This window comes from Periplaneta americana, chromosome 4 (assembly GCF_040183065.1).
Source record: "Periplaneta americana isolate PAMFEO1 chromosome 4, P.americana_PAMFEO1_priV1, whole genome shotgun sequence".
NCBI lineage: Eukaryota > Metazoa > Arthropoda > Insecta > Blattodea > Blattidae > Periplaneta > Periplaneta americana.
Genome location: NC_091120.1, coordinates 100,821,791 through 100,844,455, shown reverse-complemented (window position 1 = coordinate 100,844,455; position 22,665 = coordinate 100,821,791). Strand labels below are relative to the sequence as shown.

The 22,665-nt window shown below is 36.4% G+C and overlaps 1 protein-coding gene across 1 annotated transcript in view; it reads left to right on the top strand.

The window, feature by feature from the left end:
- Nucleotides 1-22,665, top strand: part of Chsy (Chondroitin sulfate synthase) — a 348,900-nt gene that overhangs the window by 279,752 nt on the left and 46,483 nt on the right. The window lies entirely within an intron of this gene.

The following is a 22,665-nucleotide window of genomic DNA, read 5'->3' as shown; positions in this document are numbered from 1 at the left end:
CAGGACAGCTGGATTGATTGGGGAGGCTCCACACCCTGCTCGTTCCTCAAATCTAAATCTCCTAGACTTTTGGTTATAAAGAACAACCAGGTCAATTTTTAAGAGTGCGTGATTCCTTACGCCGAAGGGCAAAGGAATGCATTGCCATGAATGGATGTCACATTGAGCACCTACTATGAACAAGTGTTCAGTTCTCAGAACGTATGTGTTGTAGGACCCATGTTTTTTTAGATTTTTTTTTTCTTGTTTTGATGCATACTAGCACCTCCTAAAATACTGGATACTTTAACACCCTGTATATGTGATAATTATTCCAAATCCTAAGGGTGACCTTCGTCGAATCCGATGCTGACAGCCAAGTCTCATCCCCAGATTAGTAGCCTAGCTGGTAAGTGATAAACTTCAGTGCCTGAAGTCCCATGTTTAACTGTTGCAGGTGGTAGATGAAATGAGAGAGAAGTGATGTTAGCTTGTAGAATGAAATTAATTAGAGAAACGGGATTAACCCGAGGAAACTCCTCTATAATGTCTAGTTTGTCCACCACAAATCCCATCACGACCAGGGCGGGGATCGAACTCGGATCTTCTCTGTTGAACCAGGGCGCTAGCGCTGGACCACAGATGTGGCGGACGCAGTGAGAATCTTGTTATTTATTTATGGCCATTTACAGCTATGTTCATGGTGCTTTAGTGTGGTTGTACGAGTAGAAGTTTAGTATGTACGACTGTATTTCTTTCATGGACTATAATGTTCAGTGGTTGAGAAAAATCTTTTTCAAGTTTATAAGCAAACGGTTTCATATTGTATATGAATATTTGTTTTCACGAGGGCATAAATCAAAAGCAGTTACTTAAATGCCAAGTTAGTTAAAGATGATGTGTGAATGTTTTTATTATCATTTAGGAACATGTTCAACTCGAGCTGGACAGGCTGAAAAGGCAAATAGCGCAAAAGGTATTGAAAGATACACATTCCACATCGATCTGTACCTTGCACATTAAGATGGATCTCGATTTTAACGATGAATCACGAATTTCAAGATAAGTACAATTTTTACGAATGACCGCGATTTTTAGGATGTACAGTAGGTCTATTTAAATTACTGGAATACTATGTCATGAATGCTATTACAGACACAACTTTACGATAGAACAAGAGATCATTACTGTTAAGACGAATCGCCACTTTTGATTGACCGCGACTTTTAGGACATACAGTATTTAAATTGCTAGAATATGTCACAATATTCTATCATTTCCACGTTTGTCTAATTTTTATAGGTCTACTCTCACTGTAATTTTACTGCCTGAAATAGTGTGTAATACTACGTTTGAATGCAATTTTCTGTAAATTGCCAATTGCATTATAAAATATTGTTGATTATATTTAGATAAGTTGTATAATTATAATGTCTACACACTGTACCTGTGTAATGGAAAATAAATTGCTATAATATTACTACTCGTATTAATGCTAAAACAGCAACTACTGTTACGATAGAGGATAGACCATGACTGTTAGGCTGGAATGCCACTTTTACCATTTTATTGGTAGCGTCTGCTAGAATACACTATGACTGATAGGATATTATATTATCACTAGGGACCGCATTGTCAATAGGCCTATGTTTTTTTTTTTTTTCATTAATAAACTTCCTCGTATGTAATCGTGGAAACTGAACTAATTCAACAGTCCACAGCATAAATACGCTTCAAAAATGACTTTCATACTTTCATACCTTTTGCAAGTATATCGTGCTATCTAAAAGGAGTGCAGTAAACATTTTTAATAGCCTCCTTATGGATATGATATGATATGATATGATATGATATGATATGATATGATATGATATGATATGATATGATATGATATGATATGATATGATATGATATGATATGATATGATATGATATGATATGATATGATATGATATGGATATGATATGATATGATATGATATGATATGATATGATATGATATGATATGATATGATATGATATGATAAATGATATATGATACGATGCGATATATGATATGATATGATATGATATGATATGATATGATATGATATGATATGATATGATATGATATGATATGATATACGATATGATATGATATGATATGATATGATATGATATGATATGATATGATATGATATATGATATGATATGATATGATATATGATACGATACGATACGATACGATATGATATGATATGATATGATATGATATGATATGATATGATATGATATGATATGATATATTTATTTCTACAGCTTTTATTTAGTAATGGGTCGCCACCACATCTCTGTATTCGTGCTTCCCATCACCTTCTAATTACAATAACACTACAAACTTTCATCGACGAGTGCAGTCATCTTATTTTACCTCTGCTTCCCTATTACTATAATACATTTATTCTCAATTTGCTCTCTAACCTCTCACCTTAAAATTTTCCCTTCTCTCTAATGAACACCTCCTCCATTAGTCACTGAATCACATGTTTATTTGCTCACTTTCACCGCGATAAATTTTCCGTCGGGCACTATTTTTGTAAGTCAACTCAACCTTCATTTTTAAACTTACACTGAAATACTTCCTCTCTTCCTATCATTTCAATTTCTCTGATTGTACGCTAACTTAGTCGACGCTTCCCCCAATATTAGTAACATTTCACTACCAATTCCTATTAAAAACACTTTCAATTTCCTCTAGTCATCTCCTTTATTATTTATTGTTTCTCTGGACACTAATTCACTTATTCGTTCATACATTTTCCCTCCGATTATTTTGATAGTTACTAATACTGATTGGAACAGTCACTTAATTGTTTCTTTGTCTTTTGCCACTCTTTTCTTCCTAGCCGCCCACATAAACAGCAGAGGCGGCTCCTCAGGGCAGGCAGGGTAGGCTAAGCCTACCTCAACACATTTAGAAAAACCTAAAAGTGGATATTTATTAACTACCCCAACACATTTGGAAAACCTTATATAATTATATACTCTTGTCTAGGTGCTTAGAAATTCTTCAATTAACTATGAATGGGATTTTTTGAGGGTTAGTTGGACGTTGCTTACTACTGGCAGTTCGATTTATGCGACAAGAATACACTGGACAGATCACGATGCGTCAGAAGGTAGGCAGAAGTGAAGTTAGCCGACCTTCCACGTAACTTCAAAGCTGGCCCTGGAGTAAGCATTAAAAGAGATCGCTATTCTAAATGCTTTCTTAGCGCATGCGTTCTATGCTTAAGCCAGCGCGCTAGAATTCTGCCTGCCCTAACGAGAACCCACGAGCATTATCGAACACCTACGATTTGCGAAATTTCTGTTTGAAAGTTTCACGAGTTGGAACGTAGATTGTTACGAGTAGTATAACAGTTTTTAAACAGTGTGTTTTAAAAGATGTTTTTTAACAGTGTATTTTAGAAAATGTGATTTTTGCAAGTACGTACTGTATATTAATGTTACGTATATTTGGTGATTTATAGTTAATGTAAGTGATAACAATAATATTATATTATGACTGATATAATAAGTAAACTGTTACGTTGTCCGTTTTCGCGTCGTAATGACATTGGAAAGAGAAGTATTTTGGACAATGGACGACCCACTCCTGCATTAAGCTCTATTGTTCATAAAGTCAGTGCTAAAGGTGCAAGAAAATTTAATCCTTCATGGTATGAAACACTATGAAATGGAAATATAAAAATTGGAGGTTTATCTTTCGAAAAGGTGGAAAAATTCAAATATCTTGGAGCAACAGTAACAAATATAAATGATACTCGGGAGGAAATTAAACACAGAATAAATATGGGAAATGCCTGTTATTATTCGATTGAGAAGCTTTTGTCATCTGAAAGTTAGAATTTATAAAACAGTTATATTACCGGTTGTTCTGTATGGTAGTGAAACTTGGACTCTCACTTTGAGAGAGGAACATAGGTTAAGGGTGTTTGAGAATAAGGTTCTTAGGAAAATATTTGGGGCTAAGAGGGATGAAGTTACAGGAGAATGGAGAAAGTTACATAACGCAGAACTGCACGCATTGTATTCTTCACCTGACATAATTAGGAACATTAAATCCAGACGTTTGAGATGGGCAGGACATGTAGCACGTATGGGCGAATCCAGAAATGCATATAGTGTGTTAGTTGGGAGGCCGGAGGAAAAAAGACATTTGGGGAGGTCGAGACGTAGATGGGAGGATAATATTAAAATGGATTTTAGGGAGGTGGGATATGATGACAGAGACTGGAATAATCTTGCACAGTGTAGGGACCGATGGCGGGCTTATGTGAGGGCCGCAATGAACCTGCGGATTCTTTAAAAGCCATTTGTAAGTAAGTAAGTTTGGTATGAAACACATAAATGGCTAACAGGAAGTGAAGTTAAAGCTAAGCTGTAAGTGATCACGTTTGTTTTTTGTAATCTAAAGAAGGTACTTGGAATCAGATCATATTTGTAACTCGGTAAGTCTAAAGAGACTTGAAAAGAATATGAATCCAATTTCGGAAATGTTGTCTGAACAACAAGGGTTGCAAGACAACAGTATAACAATAAACTAGAAAAAACCGACAAATTATGAGACGGCTCATTGATGTAACGGTATTGTTATGTAAGCAAGAGTTAAGTTTTCGGGGGGCATGATGAAAGCGAGCTGTCATTGAATCGCGGGAATTACATAAAAATGTTCTGTAAATTTTGCCTACCCTGGACATTTGACTACGAGCCGCCACTGATAAAGAGTAGCAATGATCTTCTTCTACATCTCGTCTCATAATCATAGTTCAACTCGAGTCGAATATTTGAGTTTTTTTAAGTGATTTCTTCTACACAAAATTTTCTCTTTTGTTAACATGTTTTTGAATTTGACCACGATAGGTCGACCTATGAATATAAAAAATCAAACTCAAAACATAAGATTATTTATGGTCAAATTAAAGAAGTGCCTGATTTCTCACGCCTTCTATTCTGGAGGTGAATTTATGACATTCAACAACGTTTCATGAATATTTGTCTTGTTTTAAGTATTGATACTAAATCTTTGTGTTATACTAGTAGACTGCATTGTAAAACACTTCTGTATATATTTCAACTAGACTTTGACTACAATTAAGACTTTATAGTACTAATAAGATTAATTTGACATGTTCTATATTATAGCTGTGAAGCGATGTACGAATACCATGGAATGTGAATAAATACAATACAATACAATACATTGGGGTTTGTAAACCCCAAGATTAACTGCAACATCGACTATAGGTACGACCATGAGCAGCACGTAAGGCAGTGCAATGTAGCTACTGTCTTCCTCTTCAGCCAGAACCACAACTAAACTTGGCGATACAGTCGTCTGAGCTACATATTTCTATGTTCCGTGAATGCACTTTAAAATATTAAACCACCTATTGCTTACATTTCACATTAGTTACCACGTTTATTTACAATATACACAACTTCAGTGTGTTACAGCATTATAATACACATATTTACAATGAATCTATACAGTTAACTACACATATAACATATACTGTATATTATCGTACTTTGTACTACTTTACCTTCTTCATGGTTGCACTTGTTGCATGAAGAACAATATATTTCATCAGAGATTGAGACGTGAATCTCTTACGATATTCAGTTAGGCAGTGTTTATACTGCGAAAACTTCTCCCTACAAAGCATGATGTGGCAGGGGCGAATTTTAAGCTTTGGTTTTTCTGAACCGACGCATACGACGAGCGAGATGCGAGGCCCGCCTCGCACAAATCCGGACTACACGAGAGATAGTGAGTGGTTTCTATAACTGCGAGATGCGAGGTCTGAGCACCTCGCAACTATAGAAACCACTCACTATCTCTCGTGTAGTCCGGATTTGTGCGAGGTGGGCCTGGCATCTCGCACGTCGCATGCGTCGATTCAGGAAAACCAAGGCTTAAAATATTATACCTACAGATATATCATTATTTTAGTCTATTTCGCAACACAATATTCAATACGAATTCTTCAAATTATGAGGGGGAAAGAAAAAAAACATAAAATTAAGGAAATTAGACTTATGGGCATAATAAAAGTATTCTCTTCTAGATAAAATTGTCCGTAGAGAAGTGTTAAGGTCCGAACTCTGTAACAAACAACTTGCAGCTTCAAATGCCGAGACTTAATTGCTACGAAATTAAGTAAAGAAGTACGAAGAATGAGAAGAATTACGGTGGGGAAGTAAAGAAATGCTATACGTAGAGCAGAATTACGAATAAAGAAGTGAAGACGTGTGGATGAAAGTGAAAAACTAAGAGAGAAAATTAAGAAATGTGCCAGCAAGTGTAGAAGTATGGGAGTAAGCAAAGAACTGCAGAAGAATGGTAAATAAATGCTACGAAATCACGTCCACTACCAGTGAGTTGTGAGCGTAAAGAGATACAACTTCACCCACACTCGTGACGTCAATAAAGCACTCTGTGTAGTAAACTGGTATTCTCTCAATACGCACCCCATTTACTCTCTTTAATTATCACGAGTACTGAGTTACCTATAGGTTAAATAGACCGCAATTGTTACAATGTTTAGGCCTGCCATAACTGCTAGAATATCATCAGAGCTTGCCTTTTAGGCTATACCACAGTCTAGTATATACAGACATGAAGCTTGAGTTGTGAGGATACTAGGAACAATAGACTGTGCAGGTACTAATTCGCATTGTCTGTGATGAGGCGATAGTAGCGATCCTAATGGTTAGCAACTATCTATGGATGCATATTTACTACGTATTGAGCTTCGTGACTGTATATACCTTTGTTAGAATAAACGCGACTGCTATAACAGGCCACGGCTGTCAAGATAGATTTAGAGAGAACATGACTGCTAGTACAGACCAAAAGTGCTAGAATAGACTACGACTTTTTTTCGTTAAGCAGAGAAACAATGAAGAACAAAAACAATAGCAGTAAATTGCCTGTAACCGTTTTGAATATCACGAGCGGTTGTTTTTCTCCTTTTCTTTCTACACACGATGAGAGGAAAAACGAAATAAAATGTGGAATTAATCTTGTTACAATTGTAATGTCTTAATACTCGTATTGACCTTGAAGCGACGGAGATAAGAAATTTTCTTTTCTTTCTTTGCCCTATTGCCTTCAGGACACTATTTTTATCAGATGGATAATCATGATCTTTTAACGAATAACGAACATTTATGTAAGAAAACATTATCAACGTCGACACTGGACTGCGTACAGCCAGAAAGCAGTAATATGGAAAATAACGCCACAGAAGACTGTGTTTAACTATGGAACTGCGGGAGGGGACAGACGGGAGATTTCATGATCCTTATATCCTGTGTTATTACTGTTAAATCTTGTCTTCAAACTCGTTTTAATTCAGAATCTCGAGCAGGGCTGGGCAAATAGATCCTTCCAATAAAAACTTTACAGTTCTACACGTTCACTGAGCAGTCATGGTGTACACAGCTGTTTTCTTAATTGGCTATTTTACGACGCTTTATCAACTGCTTTGGTTATCTAGCATCGGAATGAGATGAAGGTGATAATGCCAGCAAAATGAGTCCAAAGTTACACAGCATTTGCTCTTAATGGGTTAGACATGAACATCCCACTTGTATTTTTCATGCTAATTTAAGTAAACAGGACGCTTGCTGCGAAATTTAACAATCAGTAATGTCATAATTTTTTTAAATCAAATAAAATCAGTCTATATATAATTAAGAATACATAATCACAATTCTATTAGCGATGTATATACATGGAAGAGAAACTTACAAGTGGCTAAAATTAACTGAGTAATGTTTTGTCAATCAGATTCTTGAAAATGCTGGAGAAAAATGTTGAAACTTTTTTTTTCGGAATATTTCCGTTTGCCCTGCAATTATTCCACTGTCTCAATAGATAGAGTTCCTGCCATATTATAGAGCGATTGACTCTGTTGTTAGAGAAGAAAAGTTCACTTCCGAAGTTAACAGTAGCGCTTTTGCTCCAACAAAATTTGTAAAGTGTTTGTCCTCAATGTTGGCCTGCACCATCATTTCATACAGATATCTGCTAAATTCTTCTGCTGACACTGAATTACTAGTTTTGAAGGTAGATCGTCAGACTCACTTCTTTCTGTCAATTTCAAATGGTTTATATATTTTTTAATTACAGTGCTGCTGTAAATAACATCTTTTAGAACATATCATGTCAGTTACAATTATGTTGACAGATATGCTGTCTTCCGAATTCCTCTACTCACTCCTGTACTTTCGCACTTGTTTTAAGCATCTTTAGTGGTCCATAATATCATAAACATAGCTAAACTGAAGTATAATGTACTTATATACAGTGAGTAAAAAATGTCTCTGTACAACCTACCAATTTATTCTTTTTTACATAATAACTTATACAAAAGTAAAACAAAAACATGCTGTTCCGTTTCTATAGATTATCCTGATTTATACTAACGGAATTATATACAATAGTTTGAAAAATAAACAAACTCGTAAATTACATTAAATGAAACTGAAAACCAAAAACATAATAAAACAAAAGTCTCCGTACACTACAGTTCATATGCATTCAAATCACCAACCACTCTTCATTCAGCGATCAGTTGGACTTCCTTTTGTTTTTATTACATCCCTCATGCCTTTAGGCATTGTTTGTACTAGTTATCTTGTTTTCTCTGGCTCAATGTTGCCCCATTCTTCTAGAATTTTTCCCTCAATTGTTGCTTGCTTCTTATCTTGTGTTTTTTCAGCCTTCGTTCCATTTCATCTCATAAATGTTCTATGGGGATCATGTCGGGAGATTGGGGAGGAGTATAGAGCTGTTTTTTGTATTGTACAATAACCAGAGCTTTACATTTGAGGTAGTGTGTTTAGAGTCATTGTCTTGATGAAAGATAAATGTCTCACTGATGTTGAGTTTTTCAGCATAGTCGTGTAGGTTTTCCTTCAGGATGCTGAAATATTGTATCCAGTTCATAGTCCCCTCCACAAAAACCAAATTTCCCAAATCTGCAGCACTCATGCAGCCCCAAACAAAAACACTACCTTCTCCATGTTTTACAGTAGGGCACAAATTCTTGCTCTGTAATTGTTCACTTGGCTTTCTACATACCATTGTCCTACCATCCGAATCACTGAAGATTATGACTAAATTTCAGAAGTCCTGCGGTTTGTTAACATGCTCCTTTGCGAAAGCCAATCTCTTCTGCTTGTTTACGTTGCTCACATAGGGCAACTCAGGCATGGTAACTTTCGTCTTTTATGACATTTCTTATGGGCTGAGATACCACCTTTACCCCATAATCTTCTTTAACCATGGCGTCAATCTCTGTGCAGTTATCTTTGGATTTTCTCTGACGGATCTCAATACTTCTCGTCTATTGTTGGATTCTAGTTTCTTGGATCGTTCTGATCGACTTCTACTAACCAGTTATTTCGTGTTATTGTACCTTTCAAGCACATATTGTACAGAAGAGTTTTTTTTTTTTTTTTTACATTTTCTGCTATTTTTTATCGACTGTCCCTCCTTTCTCAACTTAACAATTAACTCTCTATTTGGTATTGATATTTCCATTGTAGTCACAAGTTTTTCTGCGTCTTACCTTACTACAGTCACAGGCAACTCTATACTGACCCTGTAGCTTTCTGAACAACAATAGACACAGGTTCTCTTACACCAGTGCTGTCCGTACGGAGACTTTATGTACTCTCCTTTAGTTTTGAGTTGTGTTGTATCGTGTTTACAAGAAATTTTACAGAGGTAACTGCACTGTTTTCTGTAGGTATTAACCGTAAACAGGGTATATTTTACGTAATAATATTTATTTTTTTACTATATATTTAAATCAGATTTTTTCACAAATGTTTATATGTGAGCCTGGTGTACGGAGACATTTTTTACTGACTGTATATTCATATATGAGGCCTCGCCAACCTCAATGAATAATCAAGACTACTTTCTATAAGTATATGTAGATACCTATTATTGGAGAAAAATTCGTTCCGGCACCGGGAATCGAACCCAGGACCTCTCAGCTATGCGCGCTGAGCGCTCTTTCCGTCTAAGCCGTGAATCGGATCTCGGCATAGCTCAGATAGAAAGAGAGCTCAGTCCGCATAGTTGAGAGGTCCTGGGTTCGATTCCCGGTGCCGGAACGAATTTTTCCCCAGTAACAGGTACACACTGTACTTGTTTAAGAGTAAGGAACCTGTTCTAGAGTGATCGTATAGTGCGCGTTAGTCTACTTGTGTTTGTGAGCACGGTGTCTACTAAAGGACACGTGACGTAATGTACACCTCGTGCACACTTATGCTCATTTCAATGTTGTTGGACTAAGGAAACGGTCTTTATTTATAACTGATATTTATTTTATTTTACGTATATTTTCACCAACAGAAGTATTAAAAATCAACGAGATGATCATGGACCAAAAGTGGAGAAAGATGTAAAGTGACTGGCAGAAGAATACGGAGTAATCGGGAGGGGGGGGGGAGCCCTTACAGTCGTTTCCGCCCCCTCCCACCAAACATTTCACAGAATATATCCCCTGTCATCTCTTAGTAAGAAACTGTCAACTCACTAAATCAAAGCCAAGCAAGAACTACAGGAATATTGCTTTATTTTCAATAATTATAATAATTCTGTGGTCGCATTGTAAGTAAAGAGTCGGCCTCGGTAGCGCAGTTGGTATAGCGCTGGCCTTCTGTGCTCGAGGTTGCGGGTTCGATGCTGGCCCAGGCCAATGGCATTTAAGTGTGCTTAAATTCGACAGGCTCATGTCAGTAGATTTACTGGCATGTAAAAGAACTCCTGCGGGACAAAATTCCAGTACACCGGCGACGCTGATATAACCTCGGCAGTTGCGAAAGTCGTTAAATAAACCATAATTGAAAATTTTTGTAAGTAAAAGCTAAGATGCGCAGATTTGACCTGTTGCATAATTTATGGCTGTGGGTTCCAAACCCTCGTACGTCTTCAGTATTTATCTTAACAGTGTGATTTTCTGTGTCGTTTTGGATAGAGGACCGGTGTCTTGCTCATCCATATAAGTCCCACTATATGTCCATTAGCATAGATCGAAAAAGGCTTAGGGGCTTTGTCTAAAATTCGGAATACAATTCAATATTTTTCACATAATGAGAAAATTAATATTCAAACAATCAAATACTTACTAAGTCCGAAGCTTGAGTAACTCATCCGATTCACTCTCAATCAATTGACGTTTCTTACTACTGCTCATATAGTCTCACAGATTTACCACTGGGCCTAATGACCTTTTACTAAAATTTATAAAAAAAAATTAATTCAAAATATGTGAATTTAGTAACATGCAACGTATTTAATTAGAAAATCCTGATGGCTGTGGCTAGTTAATCTATCCACTAGTCCGCACAGCTGGCGTGAGTCAAATGAAGATTAATGTGCTGGACAAGGTAGGAAAGATCGATTCCATAAACCAGACAAGAAAGACGAGTGAATGCTGATGCAGACCCATAGCTGCTGGTTGGTCGAGCAGGAAGGGATAACTGGGAGAAGATGACAGATGCATGGACCAGATCTCTCTTGTTGCAGGGTTGCCATATCACAAGACCTGTGGTACTCGGAACGCAATCTAATGTCATTCGTTTCTATGAAGTTGAAAATTTTCCACGTGTCGTACTTTTCAGTTAAGGGGGACTGCAGAGCTGAATAATCTCTTCCTGGAACTGGCTCCAGCTTTAAATTTTATTTAATGGCAGGAGACAGCCAAGATTGAGTACGAAGTTATTTAAACAGCCCGTATGGCAATTGGATGTCATTTGATCTGGAACCAGGAAGGAAAACTGAATCGGCCTAACAGGGGACACCAAAAATCGCCACCGTCAATGTCTTTCATAATGATATCCAATGTAATAACACTATATACACGGTTTCGATGCAATTAAGATAAGAGCCATGCCTCCAACAAGAACAAGTATCAAAATAAATAGAATTAACTTATGATTAAAACTACCGAGTCGTATAGGCCACTTTCTATCTCATATTTTTCCAATTCACTGTGGAGATGCACCATAACCTTTACTTTCTACCTTTGCTCTAGAATATGTCATTAGGAAAGTTCAGGATAACAGGTTTGGAATTGAAGGGGTTACATCAACTTCTTGTCTATGCGGATGACCTCAATATGTTAGGAGAAAATACACAAACGATTAGGGAAAACACGGAAATTGTACTTGAAGCAAGTAAAGAGATAGCTTTGGATGTAAATCCAGAAAACAAAAAATATAAGATATGTCTCGTGACCAGAATATTGTACGAAATGGAAACATAAAAATTGGAGATTTATCCTTCGAAGAGGTGGAAACATTCAAATATCGTGGAGCAATAGTAACAAATATAAATGTCATTCGGGAGGAAACTAAACGCAGAATAAATATGGGAAATGTCTGTTATTATTCGGTTGACAAGCTTTTGTCATCTAGTCTGCTGTCAAAAAATCTGAAAGTTAGAATTTATAGAACAGTTATATTACCGGTTGTTCTGTATGGTTGTGAAACTTGGACTCTCATTTTGAGAGAGGAACAGAGATTGAGGGTTTTTGAGAATAAGGTTCTTAGGAAAATATTTGGGGCTAAGAGGGATGAAGTTACAGGAGAATGGAGAAAGTTACACAACACAGAGCTGCACGCATTGCATTCTTCACCTGACATAATTAGGAACATTAAATCCAGACGTTTGAGATGGGCAGGGCATGTAGCACGTATGGGCGAATCCAGAAATGCATATAGTGTGTTAGTTCGGAGACCGGAGGGAACAAGACCTTTGGGGAGACCGAGACGTAGATGGGAGGATAATATTAAAATGGATTTCAGGGAGGTGGGATATGATGATAGAGAGTGAATTAATCTTGCACAAGATAGGGACCGATGGCGGGCTTATGTGAGGGCGGCAATGAACCTGCGGGTTCCTTGAAAGCCATTTGTAACTAAGTAAGTAAATAATTTATTAAGTTAAATCGTATTATTAAATTTCAGAAGCTTGACTTATTTATTTACCAAATTAAAGGAATATGGGTTAGGAATCCAGTGAGATCGATTTCTATTACTGACAATTAATTATATAATTGAAACTGAATGTCTTACTTTGCCCTGTACTGTGGCCTTGCGTCAAGAATTCCGCTAATTGTGAATGCTTAATTTGGTTCAACATTCCTTATGATAGGACGAAACAGACCAAAATGTCCAAATTCTAAAAGAAAGAGGAATAATTTGTAGCCTAACTGAAATATAATACTATAATATTGTTGTCTTACTGGATGCGAAAAAAATATAATTCACTGTAAAATGTCCTTATTGTCGTTCTACTTTCCAGTTCGAATCGCTCTTCATCTTACTTAGTTTTAATTAGTTTAACAGAAAGTATCGTACAGTATTAGTAGAAGCAGAACAATAATATATTCCTTTCTTTCTTTGTTTCATTTGTTTTTTTTTTTGTTTGCTTTTTTTCTTTTCTTGGTTGTTATTTATTTATTTATTTATATATATATATATATTTATATATTTATTTATTTTGTCTTTATTTATATTTAGTTACGTATTTATTTATTTGTTCATTTAATTTATTTATTTATTCATTTATTTACTTATCTAAAAATTCGCAATAAATTATGGTTTCTGATGTGTAGGCTAAATATCAAATTCTGAACCACAATAGTCCAAATACACCCTATCAAATAGATACAGAGTGGAATGGAAATAGTTCGTCTCTGCTGAGGTATGTGGAATAAGGTCCTCTTGATGTGAATGTGTGGCCAGCAGTCGGCTGTTCGACTTTTGCCCTCTATAGGCGTCGCGCACAGTATTATACATATTACTACTACTATTTAACGGAAGAGTGAAATTATTTCTGGTTATTGTCTGTCAACTGAAGTAACTCAGCATCGGAAGAGAGGGTGATGACTATGAATTCGTAAATAACAAGATTATGAAATGGAGTCGATCATGATCTTGACATAAGAGAATCCACGAAAATTCTCAGTCATGTTGGCTGACATAGGGGACAGTGGCGTAGCGTCAATGTAAGCTAAAAAGCTCAGCTTCCCCAGTTAATAATAATTTCATAATAAACCTGCAGTCTATGGACAAAATTATTTATTAATTTTAATAGACTGTATATTTACGCGTTAAATATTGTGATGCGGCAGCTCAGGATGATTTGTGATGCAGCAGTAAACTAGAAGCCTGCACACACCAGCTTCCAAGCAGACTGGTTTCTCACACTCATTCTTCTGTGTAACCCATCCCGCAGATTTTCCATCCCTTTCTAACTAAACTACCCTGGTCGCAAGGCTAGCAAGAAACTAGCTTTAACATTGAAAATAAGTAGTTTCCGAGTTATCCCGTTTCATCAGTTGTGTTCAGTTGAAGTGTTAGTGTGCATTGTGGCTGATATAATAAATAATGAGTGAAATAATAGTTCCTGACACCAATTTACTTGAATTTTTTAGGACAATTCTATTATCAAGACTGACTTAAGAACAAAAGTGTGATCTAAAAAATAAATGACCGACTCCCTTGCTGTAAATGAAGGATACAACCAAAAGACAGATGCATACATACGTAATGATACTAATACAGTATCTATTGACCGTTAATATTGTGATTCCTCTATGACAGGGAGTGAGCTAATGTTATACGTAGGCCTATACGTGTCTATTTGTTAGAGATATGTGTAAAGCGTGAAATCATATTTTACTACGTACCATTTGAGGTCATGCCTTATTGGTGTTACTTACGAGGTTCCAACCAATCTTCGACTGCTGACTTGACATTGACTACTATTTATTTTAAGACTATATTTTAGTATTACGTTTTCTCATATTGCATGAAAGACAACTTGAATTAGCTTCCCCTGCTCAAAATTTCATGCTACGCCACTGATAGGGGACCTCTCTAATTCTAACTACTGTAAAGTAGAATGTTACTCTAGTACAGATAATCTATTAGTCTACTTTTTGTCTCCTAACGTTCTCAGTCACAAAGAAGTTATTGAATACCTGATTGGCTTGCAAAGGATTTACTTATAAGCGTATACTCTTGAAGACCGAAATTAAATTTGTCCCTGAGGAGTTTATTTCCCTCTCACAGATGCTTCAGATACCCGAAAGATGTGAATTTAAATCGTTACTGAAAAGTAGACATTGGATTTCATACAAGAGGCAGGTTAGTTCCGCCCTTTGAAATGTTGTGCTGGATGTCTGGATCGGTTACTCAAAACCGGTTATCTTAAAAAAAAAAATGCATTCCTTTATTCTTGCAGTCGACCACTGAATTGTAATAAGAAGTACGGTATTTCATGACAGTATTGATGCTTTAATTGTGAGTTATGTAGAGTTTATTAATAAGGAAGAATGGGAAAAGCTTCTGAAGAAGGACAGAGCCCACACTGGGCTGTTGAGTCAGCGATGAATGAATGTGAAGTTAATAACCAATTATTTTTACACACAACTATTAACATTTCTTTGTAAGTTTACCTCTGAAAACTGCATTCCATGCATATTGCTGGTAAGCACTATAGTTTGTCATCCTAGTTGTATAAACATGATTCGTTTTCTCTACAAAATGCTCCTCCAACCAGATGATTGCCGGAAAGTACCTTATATAAACGCGTCCTCGATTTCGGAATTTTATATAATTTTAACCCTATAATTTACACTTATGTAATTAATGACTCATGATAAGAATATAATAGTGGAATAAGAGTTTTGAGGTCCGTTCAGGATTCTGTCCCAAATATTATTTAATCTACAGTATGATCCGTTTGGGAAGACTTAAAACAAAATGACCATAAAATTTATAATGGAGGGTTCTGTAGAATTCATTTAAGTTCCAATGTGATATCACAGCCTAATATATATACAGTCACTAAGCTTGAGTTGTGAGGGTGCTAGGAACAATAGACTGTGCCGGTACTATTTTGCATTGTCTGTAATGAGGCGATAGTAGCGATCCTAGTGGTTAGCAACTATCTATGGATGCATATTTACTACGTATTAGCTTCGTGACTGTATATACTAGACCAGTGGTCGTCAGCACTCGCTAAAATGTGCATTGGGTACGCGGTGCAGTCCCCTGCGCACTGTCGTGCAACAGGGAGACATAGAGAGCATACCCGCTAGCAACTACGAGAGCACTATAGAGCACTGCGTTTTCTGCGGGTAAGAGAGGCTAGCCCCAGCGTGCTCTGTGCTGACGACCCCTGTACTAGACTGTGGTGATGCTGAGACACGGGAGTTTTGTATCATCATCGTTACCGCATAAAAAAAAAAACAAAAGAATTTACTCAGCAACGACCGAACAAGCAAAATACTGTTTACTGCAAGACAACGCGCGAAATGTTTCCCTGCAGAGACGAACCGTTCTTAACGAAGGTATCCCTACGGATATATTCAGTTTCAGTGAGAGTTTTTCCTTCACAGACAATCTCAAATACGGGTTTCTCTATTAGTCTCAATGGGAGGCTTTCTTATACAGACATCTTTAGTTTTAAAGACAGATCTTCTTACGGAAATATGTTTGGTCTCAGGGAGAGGTTTCCCGTTTTAACGAGAGGCTTTTTTTATATACATATGTAGTCTACGTCTTCAGTCTCAATGAAAAAGAATTGCCTAATATCATAAGTGAGTTACGAGACTTGTTCTTGAAATAGAACAGTGTTAGAAAAATGGTAATGATTAAGATAACAAGATATACCGAAGTATGTGGGAAAAATATGAATCAGCTGTTTTTTGTCATAATTAATTCTATTCAGTACGACCCAGAATCGAATTCGGCCAACATGCTATCGTTTTAAGAAGAAAATCATCGGCAATATTTCAACTGTCATTTATAATTATGAGCCCATTCCCATTAATGCTTAAACCAACAACTTAACTTCTATGAGTAAAATAGGGGTCGGTTGTATAAATAAACGTATCTTCCATCTGTTTAGAGCATGTGAGAAGAGGTTTAGCGAGCAATGGAACCAGTCGTGCAAGTTGAAAGAACGGTAATACGCGTTTCTTCGGCACAATAGATGACTATCCGACTAACCAGTTTAAAGAATATTTAAGATTTATGTTCGACAACCGTTTTACTTTTTTAACCCTTCCATTTACTGAATACGTAGAAAACAAGGGTTAAAATTAAGTTATTACCATAATTCAATGGAAACCTATAACAAGTAAATAAAGTATACACATTCCATGTAGAAATAGATGTATGTCCGAGATTTATTTTTAGTCTAATTTTTATTGGACTCTAAAAATCGTGTTGTATTGTATGTATGTATGTATGTATGTATGTAATTTTTAAATTGGGTTATTTTACGACGCTATATCAACATCTAGGTTATTTAGCGTCTGAGTCCGGGGTCCAGCACCGAAACTTACCCAGCATTTGCTCGTATTGGGTTGAGGGAAAACCCCGGAAAAAACCTAAACCAGGTAACTTGCCCCGACCGGGATTCGAACCCGGGCCACCTGGTTTCGTGGCCAGACGCGCTGACCGTTACTCCAAAGGTGTGGACTGTATGTATGTATGTATGTATGTATGTATGTATGTATGCATGTAATGAATGTACTATGAAATGAGAAGAAAACTATACCTATGTCAAAACACTCGAAAAAATTCTGATTTATTTTATATATCATAACTACTATAACATCTGTTGGAGTTCGAACTCTGACAATTTTACAAGCCGTGAGACGCATCTGAGCCTGGTGAACTGCTTGACTTTTCCCACTTATCATGTTTTCATGACGTAATACTGCCTATGTTAAATAATGAAATAAGCGTTATGCAGTACAAAATGTCATCGCAGCAGTGTCTGTAAAAATAAATTAACATAGTCTCTGAGACTAAACTTCAACAGGAAATATTATCACAAATAAAAAAAACAAGGAATACGTAATAAATCACCATGGAACAGTTACGCGTTCTCTTCTCTCACACTGGGATCAAACCTCGAATGAACGAGCTGATATTTATAGCCTATAAATGTTATCCCTGAGTCACTGAAAAGAGTAAAACATTGGTATATTAAAAAAAAGTAATGCAAAAGGAAAATGTAATATTCTTTGGTTTTCATAATAAAACATTATGGGTGCTATTCATAGACATTTCGCAGCACGCGCTACGAGCGCACTAAGCTAGCCCCGGCTATCCACTGGTTACTAGTACAGAATTCAAATCATACCCTATCGCTAACACTGGTTTATGAATACGAAAAACGCTGATCATCCACCGGAAGCCCACGCTAAAAATGTCTATGAATACGGCCCTAAAGCTTTAATTGGCTAAAGATTTCCATAAAAATAATATTGTAGAGCTATGTTTAGTTGCTGTCTTTATATTAGCAAAAGATTGTATATTACATCTCCATACTGCATACAATCAATTGAATATTACACGGATAACGGTGAGACATGTGACGATGGATCACCACGATGCTGGATCCATGTTTAGCCTGCAAGACTATGCAGAACTATTCCGTATATAGGCAAAGAACAAACGTCAACTACATAGATGGAATTCGAACTAGTGACTGTCAACGTAAAAGTTGCGCTTTGGCCGTTATATGCACCACTATTATTGACAGTCAAGGACTGCGTACTGGAATACAGATGTTCGTGATATTATTAATTAATCCGAGGCACGACAGCCCATGAAGGACCATGACCAACCAGCCGACTGCTGGCCTTACGTCCACATGCCGAAGCAGAGGTGGACGATCATCCAACCGGAATGGAGGTATCGTGTGGTTAGCACGATGACTCCCATATCCGTTTAGCTGGCTTTCGGAACCGGATTTCGCTACCTATCGCAGTTTCCCAAGTTCATCATGATGCTGGGTGGGCACCGTTCCCATACACTGGCCGAGATTTCGTGAGAAATTTTCTTCTTCCATGAGGACTCGAACCAGCACGCATTCCTTAACGCGAGTCTTAGGCAGGATGCCTTAGACCACGACGCCACGGCGCGGGACGTTCGTGATATTATGCAGCTGATAAAATGAAAAAATAGAAACATCGTTTTGTAAGAGTTTTAGAATGCGTTGTGGTCATATGTGAATAGCAGACAACGTGCTTTGTTGATTGTTTGACAATAATAAAAAAGTGAAATTCGCAACAAACTAACGCATGATAAGATATTTGGACGAGTATGTATAGTAAATTTAAATATTTATTCTAAGATATTGGATACGAGAAGAAATTATGACATTCTGGTAAAAAATTCTGAATTATAGCAGGTAATAACAGATCGTCTAGTCGACCTGGTTGGCAAGTTGGTATAGCGCTGGCCTCTTGTGCTCAAAGTTGCGGGTTCGATCCCGGGCCAGGTCGATGGCATATAAGTGTGCTTAAATGCGACAGGCTCATGTCGGTAGATTTAGTGGCATGTAAAAGAACTCCTGCGGGACAAAATTCCGGCACATCCGGCGACGCTAATATAACCTCTGAAGTTGCGAGCGTCGTTAAATAAAATATAACAATTTTAAATGTAAAAATTTTAAGATCATCTATTCAAACTCTCTCTTCTCCAGGAGTATACGGTAATAGAAACTTAACAATTTGACAATAACAATCCTTTCGCATGCCAGAAAAACAGGTGCGGTAGGAAATTAATTTTTAAAAGTGAAGTAGGCTAACTTAGAATTTTTAAACCGGACTGCAGAATAAAGTATACAGAATTATATAAAACACAAACATTATGCATATTCTTTAGGGAATAAAAACAGAACCCGTAACTTTCTTATTTATAAATACAGGCTCAATTGGCAACTTGGTTTTTCATGTCTATTCAAAGCACGTTTACTTTGACTGGTCCAGAACACCGATCAAAGAATTTATCTCATGGGGGACATTCTATAAAACGCTGATAGAAGATCGAAGCAGGCCACCAGGTATGATACGTACCACGATGTTGATGACGATGATGATGATGATGATGATGATGATGATGATGATGATAAAGAAAATAAAAAGCGAAATATTTTATGCCGATTAATTATTTGTAATTAATTGCTGTAGATCATAATATGTATGTAACAGCAAACACTGAAAAAATGTACACTGCAAATATCTAGAAAATAATTATAATTAATTAAAACAAAATGACCTATGAATTTACCTCATTCTGTTGTTTTAATATGTATTTAAATGTATTCTAAAAATATTCTCTTTAACTTACACGTCCATTGCTGAAGATTGTTCTGAACAGGGCGATTCAGGAGCTAAGCGACAGACTCTGGGATTCGATAAATCTCTCAATCATGATAATTTTTCGTGAAACAAGCCATGTTCTCCGATGCCTCGTTTAGAAGCTACGCGACATCGAAAAAAAATCAGTTTTAGTTGTAGCTCCTAAACGAGACATCGAAGAATATGGAATGTTTCACGAAAAATGACCCTAATTGCGAGATTTATCGATTCTCAGAGTTCGTCGCAGAGGTCCAGGATCATCTTATATAACGAAAATATTTTTATTGTGTCTAAAATATTATGGGTGCCCATTCATTATAGAAACGGAGCACCACATAAAGTTAAAATTAAGATTTATTTTTACAGTGTTTATTACTTAAAACAAAATGCCGATTTCTTACCAAATTCAAATCTTAAAAAACGATGAGGATCAGTAAAGATATAAATTTCACTGCATGTGATTAAACATAATTTCCGAGCACGCACGCAAGCACTCAGGCGCACGCACACGCACACACACAATGTTCCAGGATGTTGTGCAACGCGTATTTTATAGATTCATAAATTCGAGACTATCGATATAATGGATTTCAAATTTCAGTGGGAAAATTTCTACAAAGCTTAATATATAACAGTTTCGTGAAACTCTTACCTTCTTCTTCGGCTTTATGGCCTTTTTAGTTTAGACTTAGCCTCTCTAAGAAATCCTGAAACACTCATTCTTGCCCAAGGCTTTTGTCTTCCATCTTCCAACACCCAGACAATTGATATCGCTCTCTACATCATCCAATTACGAGAATAAGATCTACCTCATTTTCGGTCTGCCTATCTTCTAGTTTAGCATTAACATTCATGTCTGGTATATTATTTTCTTCCGTCCTTATGAACGAACCATTTTATTCTTATAACTCAGATTTTCGTCATAATGTCAGAAGCCTCAATTCTAGATTAGCTTTTATTTTCCTTTCCTTTGTCACATTTAAGTCTATTGATTTTCCTCAAAATCTATATTTTCCAGGTCACCAAAATACATTAATTACCGTTTTTAAGTGAGAATTCATGTTTCGAATCCATATAAAATGATTTTGGTCTTATATATTCTCACTTTTACAGTATTACTTATATATCTCGTATTGAGTATATTATTTAATGCATTTGGACATCGATTGCCAGATATTTAAAGAGTTCACTTTTTCAAAGTCTTGTCCATTTAATAAAATACCTGAGTTGGCTACAATAATGTCATTGTTTCCCACATATCTTCTTTTGGTGACATTTATTAATATAATCCTTCCTGAAGGTTTGGCAGCTCTTCAATTGCATATTCTGCACTTCATTTAATGCTCCCCCTTATCTACCACTTGTTACTGTACCATCATCATAAGCCACTAGATGTCTTGTTCGATTGAAAGTAATTCCTCCTGTAAAATTTTACCTGCAGTCTAAATTCGACATAAATTGGTAATTCTGTTTTATATGTTGCATGAAAAATATTGTATTGTAACCAATTATCATCAATTGAAATGGATTTATGATTGAAAATTAGTCTAGGATGTAATGTAGTATCTATTTATAACCTTCATTTTACTTCACATCTTTACTAGTTTTAAAATTTTAAATAAAGAATTTCTGAGGTGAGCGTCATCCTCGATGCTCCAGTGGTTATCAGGCTTAGCTTTGAATCTGAGATATGCGAGTTCAAATCCAGCTGATACGGATGATTTTTAAGGACGAAAATAATTCCTCAGCACGATTTCCTAGGGAAGGGAAGTAGATTTACGGCACGCAAAAAATAAAAGAGAGAAGACTCCAGGCATCAGCTACAGGTTATTCATCACCCATGTCAAAATTCAATTGAGGTAGCGTAATGAACCCCTACGAGAGGTCTGCGTTTGCGGGGTATCACTATAAATCCATCCATCATTGCAAGGTGTGCATCGTACAGATTCGTTCGATCTAAGATCATGGAACTTCGTAAGATAGCAGTCATTAATTAAAATAAACAATTTCTGTAAAATTAAGTTTTACATAATTTAAAAACAATAAAATAGCGGACAGAAAATATTTAATTATTAGGCTACTTTAAAAAAATTATGTGACTGGTGACCAATGCCTGTGGACATTGGTATTTAGAACTTTCTAGACTGCTTGTCTTGTACCGTCGAATTGCACTTCTGAGGGAATATATCTGAAAGACAAAATTAATTATTCCACTGATGGGAAAATATGTAAGAATAATGACTATACAATTACAACAGTGAGGACACGTAAATAATGTGACTGATTCTAAAATGTTATAAAACGACTGTTACGTGCAGAATTTTGTATCCGACAAACAATAAGAACCTGAGGCTAAAGTATCAGCACAGAACTTTGATGTACGCTATGTGTGACGTATGATTGTGGGATTTTTTAGAGTAACTCTTCAACAGGAATCACGTTATC